The following is an 11,426-nucleotide window of genomic DNA, read 5'->3' as shown; positions in this document are numbered from 1 at the left end:
ATCTATCATAGTGAAAAATGAATACTTTATAGAATGCACACACTAACATTGATTGATCACATCCATAATTCAAATTTTGGGGGCAAATTCATTGCCCTAACTATCTTTCTCTCAACTTATATAGCAAAAAATAAGAAAGACAGAGAAAAGGAAAAGTGAAAACAAAATCCCAAGCTTCTCATATGAGGACTGCAGGAAGTGTTATCTGGTGGTCAGTTCTGATTAGACATTTTAGATAGAACAGTGCACAGTGACCCTTGATCTGATGGGCCCTATATAAAGCTTTTTGCAATATTGGAATTTTAACAAACCTCATCCAGAACGTACAGAAGAGGTAAGGATGTGATCACCATGTCCTTGCTCTCTATCAGGTTATTTTTCTGTGTCCTTGATTGTCAGGTATAGAACAGCAACAATCTGAAATAGCTGGTAGACATGGGAAAACGTGGCTAAAACTATAGTTGTGGTTACACACCTCAACTGTCAAAGGCTAATGCTGTCCTCACAGTTCTTGGAAGCCACTCTTGTAAGCCTATCTATTGGAAAGTGGAAGGAGTTTTATCTGAGCTCAAAGTGAACCTGGCCAGCCAGGGAGAGGGCAACATGGGATATTTGTGACCCTGTCTAAAACCAGTGCAGAAACCCACACTTCATTCAAAGCATCATCCACCAATTCTCGATTATCTACCATTCTCTCCCTACCAGTCGTTCAGTTTGGAATGGTAGAAAAAAATGGAACTGATCTTTCTATTGTGAGGACCTTGATCTCTCTTTCCTTAGGTCCACATTAAGAGTATATATAAATGGATATCACCATCTGAACATCTTAGTATTATCTACTCTGTATATGTAGCATAATACTGTGCCTATGACAATCTCAAGCTTCCTTGTGTGTTGTTGCCCCATCAAGAAGTGTGATGTACTGAGGCCAGTATCCAGGGATCCTTTCAAGGGGTTTGAAGTAAATCATCAGAGATACTGCACTTCTTTGTCCTTAGATTAAATTGAGTGACACAATGTGAACCTGGTGGGCTATTTAACCTTGCATCTTTCTCCCAACCCCACCTTTCTGAGTTCAGTCCATGGCAGAATTCATTCCCCACTATCGTAGATATTTCTTTGTATATTTCCACAAGAGCCAGGTTTCTTTTTTTTGAATAGAATTAGTTGTAGTCAATCAACTGCTGCCCTATGTAAGAAATGATTAGTATCTATTGTAATTTACCACACTGTATTTGTGTATAGGAGTACATTGTTGGAAATCCAGCATTACTGAGTAATTGGAAACCAGCGCTGTGGCCTTGCCTTTCTGTGCCTCTTCCTGGCTCACAGGCAGCAGGGGGCAGACCTTGAGTTCCTCTTCAGGGACAGAGTGGTGTTGAATGGGCACTGAGCAGGCAGAGAAACACAGCTGAGGCAGCTCCTTTCAGTTATCAAACACATCATCTCCTTCCCATCTTAAGGGCTACTGCTGAGGTCTTGCCCCCCTACATACCTTAATAGCAGCGAATTTGTTACACAGCAACCAGCTCTTTCCTATTGTTCTGTAATACACCTCCACATCATGGATGCCAAGAAACAAACTAAGAAAAACAAAAAAACCTGATATTGAACTGTGAGGTGCTGGTCACATACCCTGTTATGTTCTGTATGTTATGAGGTTTCTTAATCTTAACAAGTTCCCCAACTATAAACTTCATGAACTTGATAAATGCACTAATTTCTGTTGATCCATTACCATCTGCTGTTGCTGTGTTTAGATGGCTCTAAGACCAAGATGGCTTATTGGAACAAAGATATATTTTGGGTACAAGAATCTTCTTTTGGGTCAGTACAACAAAATGAATTATTAGCGGTAATTAATGTATTCCAGGATTTTACTCATGATGTAAAAGTATTATAGCTGAGTCAGCTTATGTTGTAGGAGTAGTACAGAATATTGTGACTGCTCTTGTTTCTACATCTAAGCCGATATTAAATGTTATTCTCACATATTAAAGGACTATTGTTATTATGAAACTCTAGAATATTCATTGCACATATTAGATCACATTCAAAAATGCCAGGATCTTTAACACTTGGCAATCCTATGGTAGATCAATTAGTGGAATTTGCTACCCCAGAAGAAAACAGGCATAATTATGCCAATATTGGATATTTGCATATTAAATATAAGGTTCCCTATTCTGAAGCCAAACAAATTATTGCTAATTGTGGTATTTGTGAGCCTTCACTTATAAAATGTATTCCATCTGAAATTAATCCCAGAAGAATGCAACCTAATACATCGTGGCAGATGGATGGAACCCATATTTCTGAGTTTGGTCGTCTTTCATATATCCATGTAAGCAGAGATAATGTTTCAAAATTTGTATGGGCTACACCATTGCCAGGAGTACGCACTGCTCATGTTATACAGCATCTATTGGAAACTTCTGCTGTTATGGGACCGCCTTCTAAAATTAAAACTGATAATGGACCAACATATATTTCTTATCAATTTAAACAATTTTGTCAACGATATCATATTGTACATATTACTCATATAGAACACAATTCACCAGGACAAGCTTTTGTTGAAAGGGTTCACCATACCCTGAAATGACAAATTATAAAATCAAAAAGGAGGAAAAGAGATGACCTTATGCAGCCTGAATGGAGTTTGCAGACCAGTCCCAGAGTAATATTGGCACAAGCATTATATGTTATTAATTTTCTTAATTTACCACAAGGTGAAGTTATATCAATAGCCGATAGACACTTTGTTAACTTCCCCCCAGAAGGCATGGAACAGACAGTATGGATAAAATTGTCGGAGATGCTGAATGGCAGGAAGGGACATCATTGTATATAGGGGAGAGGGTTTTGTCTCATTACAGGATGGGAGACAATTCTGGTTACCCGGGAGATGGATCCAAGCCCAGAATGATAAGAACCGCACCCTACCCTCAAAGGAATCCAGTTAAACCAGCTACATTTTCTCCTGATGGATGTTCTCCCGAGACGAAGGAGGTGTCCTCCATTACTGAGGCCCTGGCTTCTCTTAATGTCAAGAAATGACAATGGATAAGGATCCTTGCAGTGACAACTCCATTACCTGTGTGGGGTCAGGTGAAGCGATTAAGCACTGAAAGGAAAAAATGTTGTCTCCTTCAGGAAAGCCCTTTACTGCTGAGCATTTATTCTTAGCAGTGTGTGCTTTACTCACGGTTTCTTCTGCTGCAGCCAATGCGAGTTATCAGGCTTATATTGATTATCCACCTTTATTTGAACCTGCTACTTGGCGGGGAAACAGATGTGGTTTTATACACCACCCCAAGTATTTTATCATCTCTTTGGAATAATTTGACTTTTTGAATAGATATGATGGAGCTCTGTATAATTTTCCTTATGCTGGTTTAAAGATGCCTTTGTGTTTAGGAAAGAGACCAGGCCTACAAATGGGTTATTAAAATTGGCGATTACCAGAATAATTGTTACAAGCTCCAGGATTGACAGCTTTGTCTATAACCAAAATTGGAATAACATTACATTTGTTAGCCAGCCAGTATATCCTATTTGTGCTCGGTTTACTTATGTAGGCTTAAAATATCTCCCATGGATTTGGAAATATTGCCCTGGCATGTTTGGAAAAATTATTGAAGATAAATGAATAAATTGGGGTCCTTATGGCCAATCATTAATACATGTTCAGAATGGAATGTTACCACTTGTGATTTGTCAAATGTTACCAGGATGAACTGAGAGGAGAATGAAAGCCTTAATGGATGCTTGCTGACGGAATGTGGAGATGGAGGCCTTGCTGATAACCGACTGGCCTCTGTGGAAGATCCTACTGAGTTTCAAGCTCATTTGTGGAAGACTGTCACTGCATTAAAAGAAGGTGTGCTTGCTAATGGAAGCTTTTCTTGGCCTGCTCAATCTGCCTCTCAGTATAATTTTACGATGTTTAAGAAAGAAAAGCTTAACACTATGCCATATTTATTTTTAATATGTATATTTAATTTTAATAATGGATTTGCTTATATTAGCTGTCATTTGTATTCATGTATTAATTCATCTGTTCAGTTTAGTATGAATCAAGATTCTATTATTATATGCAGCAAAAATATTTGTCTTGATACCTGTTAATTTGGGATGTCATTGGTCTCAAGATCCCCTTAATCATGTCATTATTGTTTTTTTTTAATACTCTGCTGAAGAGAAGTAAAAGAATTCTTGGAGTCATTGTTGCAACTATAGTTAGCCTTATTTCTGTTTCTACTTTTACAGCGGTTTCCAGCATAGCATTAAAAACACCTATTGAGATAAAGCATTTTGTTGAAGACTGGCATAAAGATTCGCATGAGTTATGGATAGTGCAAACTAAAATTGATATTAGACTTCAACATCAAGTAGGTATTTCAAAACAAACAGTAGAATGGTTGGGTCGAAAGATGTTATCTTTGGAAAAATATGAGGATTTAAGATATGATTGAAATCCTACTACTTTTGTGTTAATAAATATATGGATAATGATACAGAACATGATTGGAAGTTAATTCAAGCCTATTTAGAAGGTGATGAAAGTGCTACAAAAGTAATTAATGCCTTGAAATATGATGCTCGATGAAATAAGATACGATGCTGTCTTTTGGTAAACAGCTAGAAGATACTACCCCTAATGGAAATATCTAAATTATTGGCTGATCAATTGACAGGATTAGATCCCAAGGCTTGGCTTCAAACGATTTTCCATAGCTTGGGAGGAGCTAGTTTTGGTATAATCTTATGTACATTGTATATTATGTTGCTTTATTTTTACATGACTAAACCCCTACCAGGACATGTAGCTATGTCATGGATAGTGTTTCTTTTAAAACAAAAGAAAAAAGAAGGAATTGTTAAGACATAGAGATGCAGCTCCCAGGCAGGGTCAAGAAAGGCCTGGTGACAGATTCAAGTAGGAGCTGGAATGCCAACCTGGAGAATAAAATGTTTCTGTCACTTGGCCTTAAACTATGTTCTGCTGTGTCCCGTTTCTGTGGAAGCAGTTCTAACGCTCTCTTGGTAATGGTGAGTATATTTTGATTATAATAAGAGAGATGATTTGTTATATGAATATTTTGAGAAGAAGCTTTTGTTTATTCATATTTCTTTGTTTAGTCTTCCCTTAGTTGTTCCTGGTATCCTGGGAATAATGATCTTATGGTATCTTGACAAAATGAGAATTGTATTACTGCATATTCCTAGCATTATAAGGACTAATAAAGCTTACAACTGCGTGCAGTTTCTTCTGCCTTTGCTCTGTGCCCCCTGTGTCCTGGTGATATGCGACCATACCCAGGGCCCTCAATTCACTAGACATTGACAGTGGGTCACCCCAGAAAACACAGAAGCATCTACCTTAGTCAAAAATGGACATTTTATTGAATGCATACACTAACACTGATTGATCACATCCATAGCTAAGATATTAGGGGCAGAACGGTTGCCCAAAATACATTCCTCTAAACTTATAAAGCGAAAGAAAGAAAGAAAGAAAGAAAGAAAGAAAGAAAGAAAGAAAGAAAGAAAGAAAAGAAAAGAAAAAGAGAAAAACACAAAAAACTTAAGCTTCTCATAGGAAGTTCGCAGGAAGTGTTGTCTGGTAGTCAGTTCTGATTAGGCCATTTTAGATAGAACAGTGCATAGTGACCCTTAATATGTTGGGTCCTATATAAAGCTTTCTGCAATATTGGAATTTTAACGAAACTCATCTAGAACATAGAAAACAGGAAAGGATGTGATCACCATGTCCTTGCTCTGTATCAGGTTATTTTTCTGTGTTCTTGATTGTCAGGCATAGAACAGCAACAATCTGAAATAGGTGGTGGACATGGAAAAACGTGGCGAAAACTATAGTTGTGGGTTACACACCTCAACTGTCAAAGGCTAATGCTGTCCTCAGAGATCTCAGAGGCCCCTCTTGTAAGACTATCTATTGGGATGTGGAAGCAGGTTTATCTGAGTTCAAAGTGAACCGGGCCAGCCAGGGAGAGGGCAACATGTGATACTTGAGACCCTCTCAAAAACCAGCACAAAAACCAACCCTTCATTCAAAGCATCATCTATTAATTCTTTATAATTTACCACTTTCTCCCTACCAGCCTTTCAGTCTGGCATGGTAGAAAAGGACTGGGAATGATTTTCAATTCTAATGACCTTGATCTCTCTTTCCTTAGGTCCACATTAAGAACACATGCAAACGGGTATCACCATCTGAACAACTTAGTATCATCTACTCAGTATATCTAGCCTAATACTGTGCTATGACAATCTCAAGCTTCCTTGAGTTTCGCCGACCTAGCAAGAATTATGAAGTACTGAGGCCACACCCAAGTGATCCTTACAAGGGATTAGAAGAAAGCCCTGAGAGATGCTCCACTTCTTTGTCCTTAGATTAAATCACATTGACACAATGTGAACCTGGTGGACTATTTAACCAGACATGTTTCTCCCAACCCCACCTTTCTGAGTTCATTCCATGGCAGAATTCATGCCCCACCATCCTAGATACAGAGTTTAGTGATATGTAATTATTATCTAAACCTGTGTATTAAATTTTGTCATTTTGTTAATTTTTCTGGTTTTCACAACCTTCTTTGATTAACTGTCCTACTTTTGTTAATTTATCTCCTGTGTTCTCTGGTATTTTATCCTTCCCTCAAACTAAAGTATTCCTTTTAGGATCCTCTAGAGAGCTGTCTTACTGGTTATATTTTGTTAAATTTATTTTTAGTGTGCATTAGTCAGTACAGTAGCTGGGCAGCTGCTGCCCTCCATGGTATCAGATCTACTTTCCAAACAATAACGCTCAACTCTTACTGACTGTGTCGCATCTTGGCTGCTCTTTGTTCCCCTTGGACAGCCCTCAGGACCAGGCTCTCCTCTCCCTTAACCATGGCTGCTGTCCTCTTCCTCTCCCCTCTCCATCACACAAGTTCTTCCTTTATTCTCTGGCAGCTTCTTCTTCCTTCTTCCCTCCTCATGATCCTCTCTAGCAAAGCCCTCAAAGCTCCCCTCCCCCATCCCTCTGCTGTGCAGCTGTTGGCTGGTGGCTTCTTTATAATCACAGTTAACTGGGAGCAGGGTCAGTTTTGGGGGGTTAGCCAGTCTTGAGTTCTCCAAATTAGAATTAAAATACAAGCAGAATTAGGCCAATACACTACAGGGGATTCTTTTGTTTTGTTTTGGTTTAATTTTTGTTTTACCTTTTTACTATTTATTTTATTTTTGGCTATTTTATTAATTTGTTATTTTATTTACTTATATTTTAACTGTGGCCCTCTTTCCAGTATCCCCTCATCAAGCCTCACTTCCCATTTCTGCTCAGCTTTGCCTAAATGACAGTGCTCCCTGGCCACACATACCCATTCCCACCTGACAACTCTAGGATCCCTATTTGGTGGGCAACAGGTCTCACCAGAGCCAAGGGCCTACCACTGCATTAATGCCAGGGAAGTCAATCAATCCTCTTCTACACAGTGACCTAGAACCATAGACCCATTCTTGTATACACTTTGGCTGGCAAAAGTGGTCCCTAGGAGCTGGGGGATTGGTGAGAGAGGGTCTGATTAAATATTAAAGACCAATGATTGCTGCTTTCTCTTCTTTTTCTGATTGTGGGTGAAATTATGTTTGTGTGCTTGTCTTTTTTTCTTTTTGAAATTATTTCGAGGTGATTAATTTCTTGCTTTTTGGGGGTATAGTTTAGCTCATTGTCTTTGAGTTTCCTCCTATTATCATCTGTTAGGGTGTCTTAGAGAAAAATATTGTTTAAATTTGGATTTCTCATGAAATATCTTGGTTTCTCCATTCATGATGATTGAGAATTATGCTGCGTATAGGATCCTGGGTCTGCATTACATCTGTCCAGGATTTCCTGGCTTTTGGAGTCTCTGTTGAGAAGTCTGGTGTAATTCAGATAGGTCTGAATTCATTTGTTACTGCATATTTATACCTTACCCCTTTTAATATTCTTTCTTTGATCTGTGCATTTAGGGTTTTAATTGTTATGTGAATGGAGGAATATTTTCTGGTCTGCTCCCATGTGTCAGCTTCTATGGCAGTGGTTCTCAACACTCCTAGTGCTGCACACCTGTAATACAGCGCTTCATGCTGTGATGACTCCCACCATGAAATTATTTCATTACTACTTCATAACTAATATTGCTACTCTTATAAGTCATAATATGCAAGGTATCTGATATACAATCTTTGTGAGTGGTCATGGCCCAGAGTTTGAGAAACATTGCATTATATACACTTTTATTTTTTTTTTTAAAGAGAGGCCTTCATCTAAGAAGATCCTGATGCAGGTGTGAGAGCAGAGACACCCTGACGTAGTGACAAGTTAGGAGGCCCAAGGCCACTTGCCTTAATGGCAACAGAGATTCCTGGCTAAAGGCACAATCTGAAATCACTGTCCCCAGGACATTTCTTACCTCAGTTTTCCCCTATTACACGGTGTGTCTGCTTGGCCATGTCTGTCCAGGAAGTCAGTCCCTGTCGTCTCTGATACAGACAGAATGCTAAAGGTGAGAATGTTTTCCTCTGTTGGCTCCCAGTCACTTCTATAGAAGTGAGTTCAAATCCCCCGTGGGTAAATGTGTGTCTCACATAGTGTGTGAGACTTGAAATGTCATCCTTTTTATTGACAAAAACCAACTCTCATTCAGATTTACAGCTGACCAACACTTAGTTTCAGGAGAATGAAGAAGCTGGCCAGGCCTGCAGAGTCAGATCCCCTCCCTGCCTGGGACAATCCCACCCACTGCAGACTTCAGCTTCACCTAGCAGCTGTTATCAGAAAATCTGACCTTAAGGTTCTGAAGTCCACACATGCACAAAACCTAAGGTTGTTAGATGGTGGATATGGGGTTTTTCTCCAATTTAAAATCATTCAGGCCTCTTTTCTCCCCTGGGATGCACTTTGTTCTCTCAGGTCTGTTCTTCTCAGAAGTCAACTCTCAGAAGGGGCACTTTGCTCTAACTCCTCCATGGGACCCACCCAGCATTGTGACTGGAGGATCCTATGGAGTTGTAGCTCTGAGCTGGGAGGGGCTGCTCTCACCCTGACTTGAAGAAGCCTGTTTTCACAGCTGAGCTAGATCTGAGGAACAGGTGCTTTTAAAGAAGCATGTGAAAGTATCTCCTGCAGGAGAGCTCACTATGCAGGGAAAGTCACACAGGACAGGGAAAAGTGGCTTCCCAACTTCCCGAGGGCGCTCAAATCAGGGAAGGTACCTGATTTCAGAGAGTTTGAGAAAGGCCTCCATCTCCCTGAAAGACTTCCCTCAATCATAAGTCCCACCACTATCCCAGGCTCAGCAAAGCCCTGCACCTGCCAGTTTCCTGCAAAGAAACCCAGTGTGGAGAATTGAGGATAACACTTCTAGGAAAAGGAAGACACAAGTCTCTGGGGGTCCTGGCCTGGAGTCTGTCCCTTAGGCTCTCCTCACTTCCCCTAGGTGCCTAGGGCAGAGGCAGGGTCAGGAGTAGGGGGAGGGGCAAGTTCATGGTCAGGGGCAGGGGCAGGGGCAAGCAGTGACCTCCAGCCACAAGATAGGCTTTGGGTGCATGGAACACGCAGCAGCAGAGCTCGCCCTGCCCTCCTCCTCTCTGGAGTGGGAAAGCATGGAGACCTGAGAGGTTGGGAAGAGTTGGGGAATTCACAGCTGCTTTCCTCTGACTGCAACTGCAAGTGCAGAGCCAGAGAGGCTCAGGGGATTCCCCGATTTCCTGATGTCATTGTCCTTGTGGATGTCCAGGTTAAAGGCTGTGCTTGGCTGGGCCAGAAGACCCGCAGACAGGTAGAAGATGCACAACTGGCCTGTGACCTCCCTGGGCACCCACTGGGACCCAGCTCAAGTGGACACAGACACTCACCACGCACCCTGCCCCAGCCCTAAGCCTGTGCACACCAAGGCCACAGCACCTCTGCTAGTCTCTCCCACCATGAGCACTCACCCTGGCCCCCTGGCTGGCTTACACTCTCTGTAGGGAGCTCCTTGTGTGGTTTAGACACCAGGTTGATTATGGCCTCAGAGAAGGAGTTTCACATTGTTCCTTCTCTTTCAATATAGTGGAATAATTGAAGCACTATTGTTATTAGGTCTTCATTAAAAGTCTGATAGGATTCTGCGTTAAAGCCATATGGCCTGAGATTTCACTTTTTAATTTTTGGAGGGGCAAACTATACTGACTGTATCTATTTTCTTCTGAGAATTATCCATGTACCTTCCCAGATCTGTGTTTATGTTGGTAATTGTTATCTGTCTAGAAAATACCAATATCAAATAGATTTTCAGTTTTCTTGAGTAAAGGCCTCTGAGATAAGACCTAATGTTTGTTGAATTTGTTCATTGTCTATTGTTAGATCCCTCTTTCCATTTCTAATTGTGTCAACTTAAGTATTGTCTATGGTGTGCAGTTTGTTTGTGGAGGAGTTGACTATGTGGTGGATCTTCTCAACAAAAATACAAAAAAAGAAACAAACAACAAAACAAACAAAAACAAAAAAAACAAAAAAAACCCAAACCACAGGTCTTGGTTGCCTTGACTCTTTGTGTTTTTCACTTTGTTTGTAATTGCCAGATTTGATTTGAGCCCTAAATTAATTTCCTGCCATAAAATCCTACCTGACAGTCTATGGGATCTGGTTTGGCCTCATCTTGGTAAGAGCAACATATATCTACTGAAGCTTTTCCTGCTCTCTGTAGTGGTGATGACGTGAAACCCTTACTGAAAACAATGCATAGCATGTTTTAGGCTGTATTAAAGCAGGCCACCATTTCAGTGTTCCCTGCAAGGTGCCATGGGACAGTATTAGCATATGTCTGCATGTACCTTGACAGTTTTCGTTAGGGACTACACACACACACACACACACACACACACACACACACACACACACACACTTTACTGACTGGTGCACATTCTTTGCACACAAAGAAGAAAGTGAGTAGTAATGAAAACACACCAATAATGGAATTGATGGAGGGAGTTGTGGGGAAGCTGGGGCTTAGAGTTACTTAAAGGCCCTATGCAGGCTCTCCTTTTGTTGGAGGAGAAACTTCAAGTGCAATGTGGTTCTTTATTTTCTTTCTCTAAAGCACAGAGGGCTAGGGTGGAACACAGGGCTTTGAGCATGTTCGGCAAGTGCAGTCACACTGAATCAAATCCTAGGGCTGGAACCTATTAATCTTCTACAGAATTACAGAGCAGCCAGGATGAAGACTCTCAGCTGAAAAGGTGGACATCTCAAGACAGGCACTGGACAATGGCTGACAGACTTGACTGAAAACTGGAACTGTTTTGCTATCTAATAGGAGAAGAAGGCACCTCATAAAACACTGTACTCTTAGGACAGTTTATGCAGGTTAGGATGACATGAACTATTGTCT

At 40.6% G+C, this 11,426-nt stretch overlaps 1 protein-coding gene across 1 annotated transcript in view; it reads right to left on the bottom strand.

The window, feature by feature from the left end:
- The window catches only part of LOC134483152 (uncharacterized), a 757,250-nt gene that overhangs the window by 214,725 nt on the left and 531,099 nt on the right, over positions 1 to 11,426 (bottom strand). The gene's annotated exons all lie outside the window — the stretch shown is intronic.

The sequence above is a fragment of the Rattus norvegicus genome, chromosome 19 (assembly GCF_036323735.1).
Source record: "Rattus norvegicus strain BN/NHsdMcwi chromosome 19, GRCr8, whole genome shotgun sequence".
Taxonomy (NCBI): Eukaryota; Metazoa; Chordata; class Mammalia; order Rodentia; family Muridae; genus Rattus; species Rattus norvegicus.
Note: the sequence above shows the minus strand (reverse complement) of the source record. Positions and strands in the feature narration are given on the sequence as shown.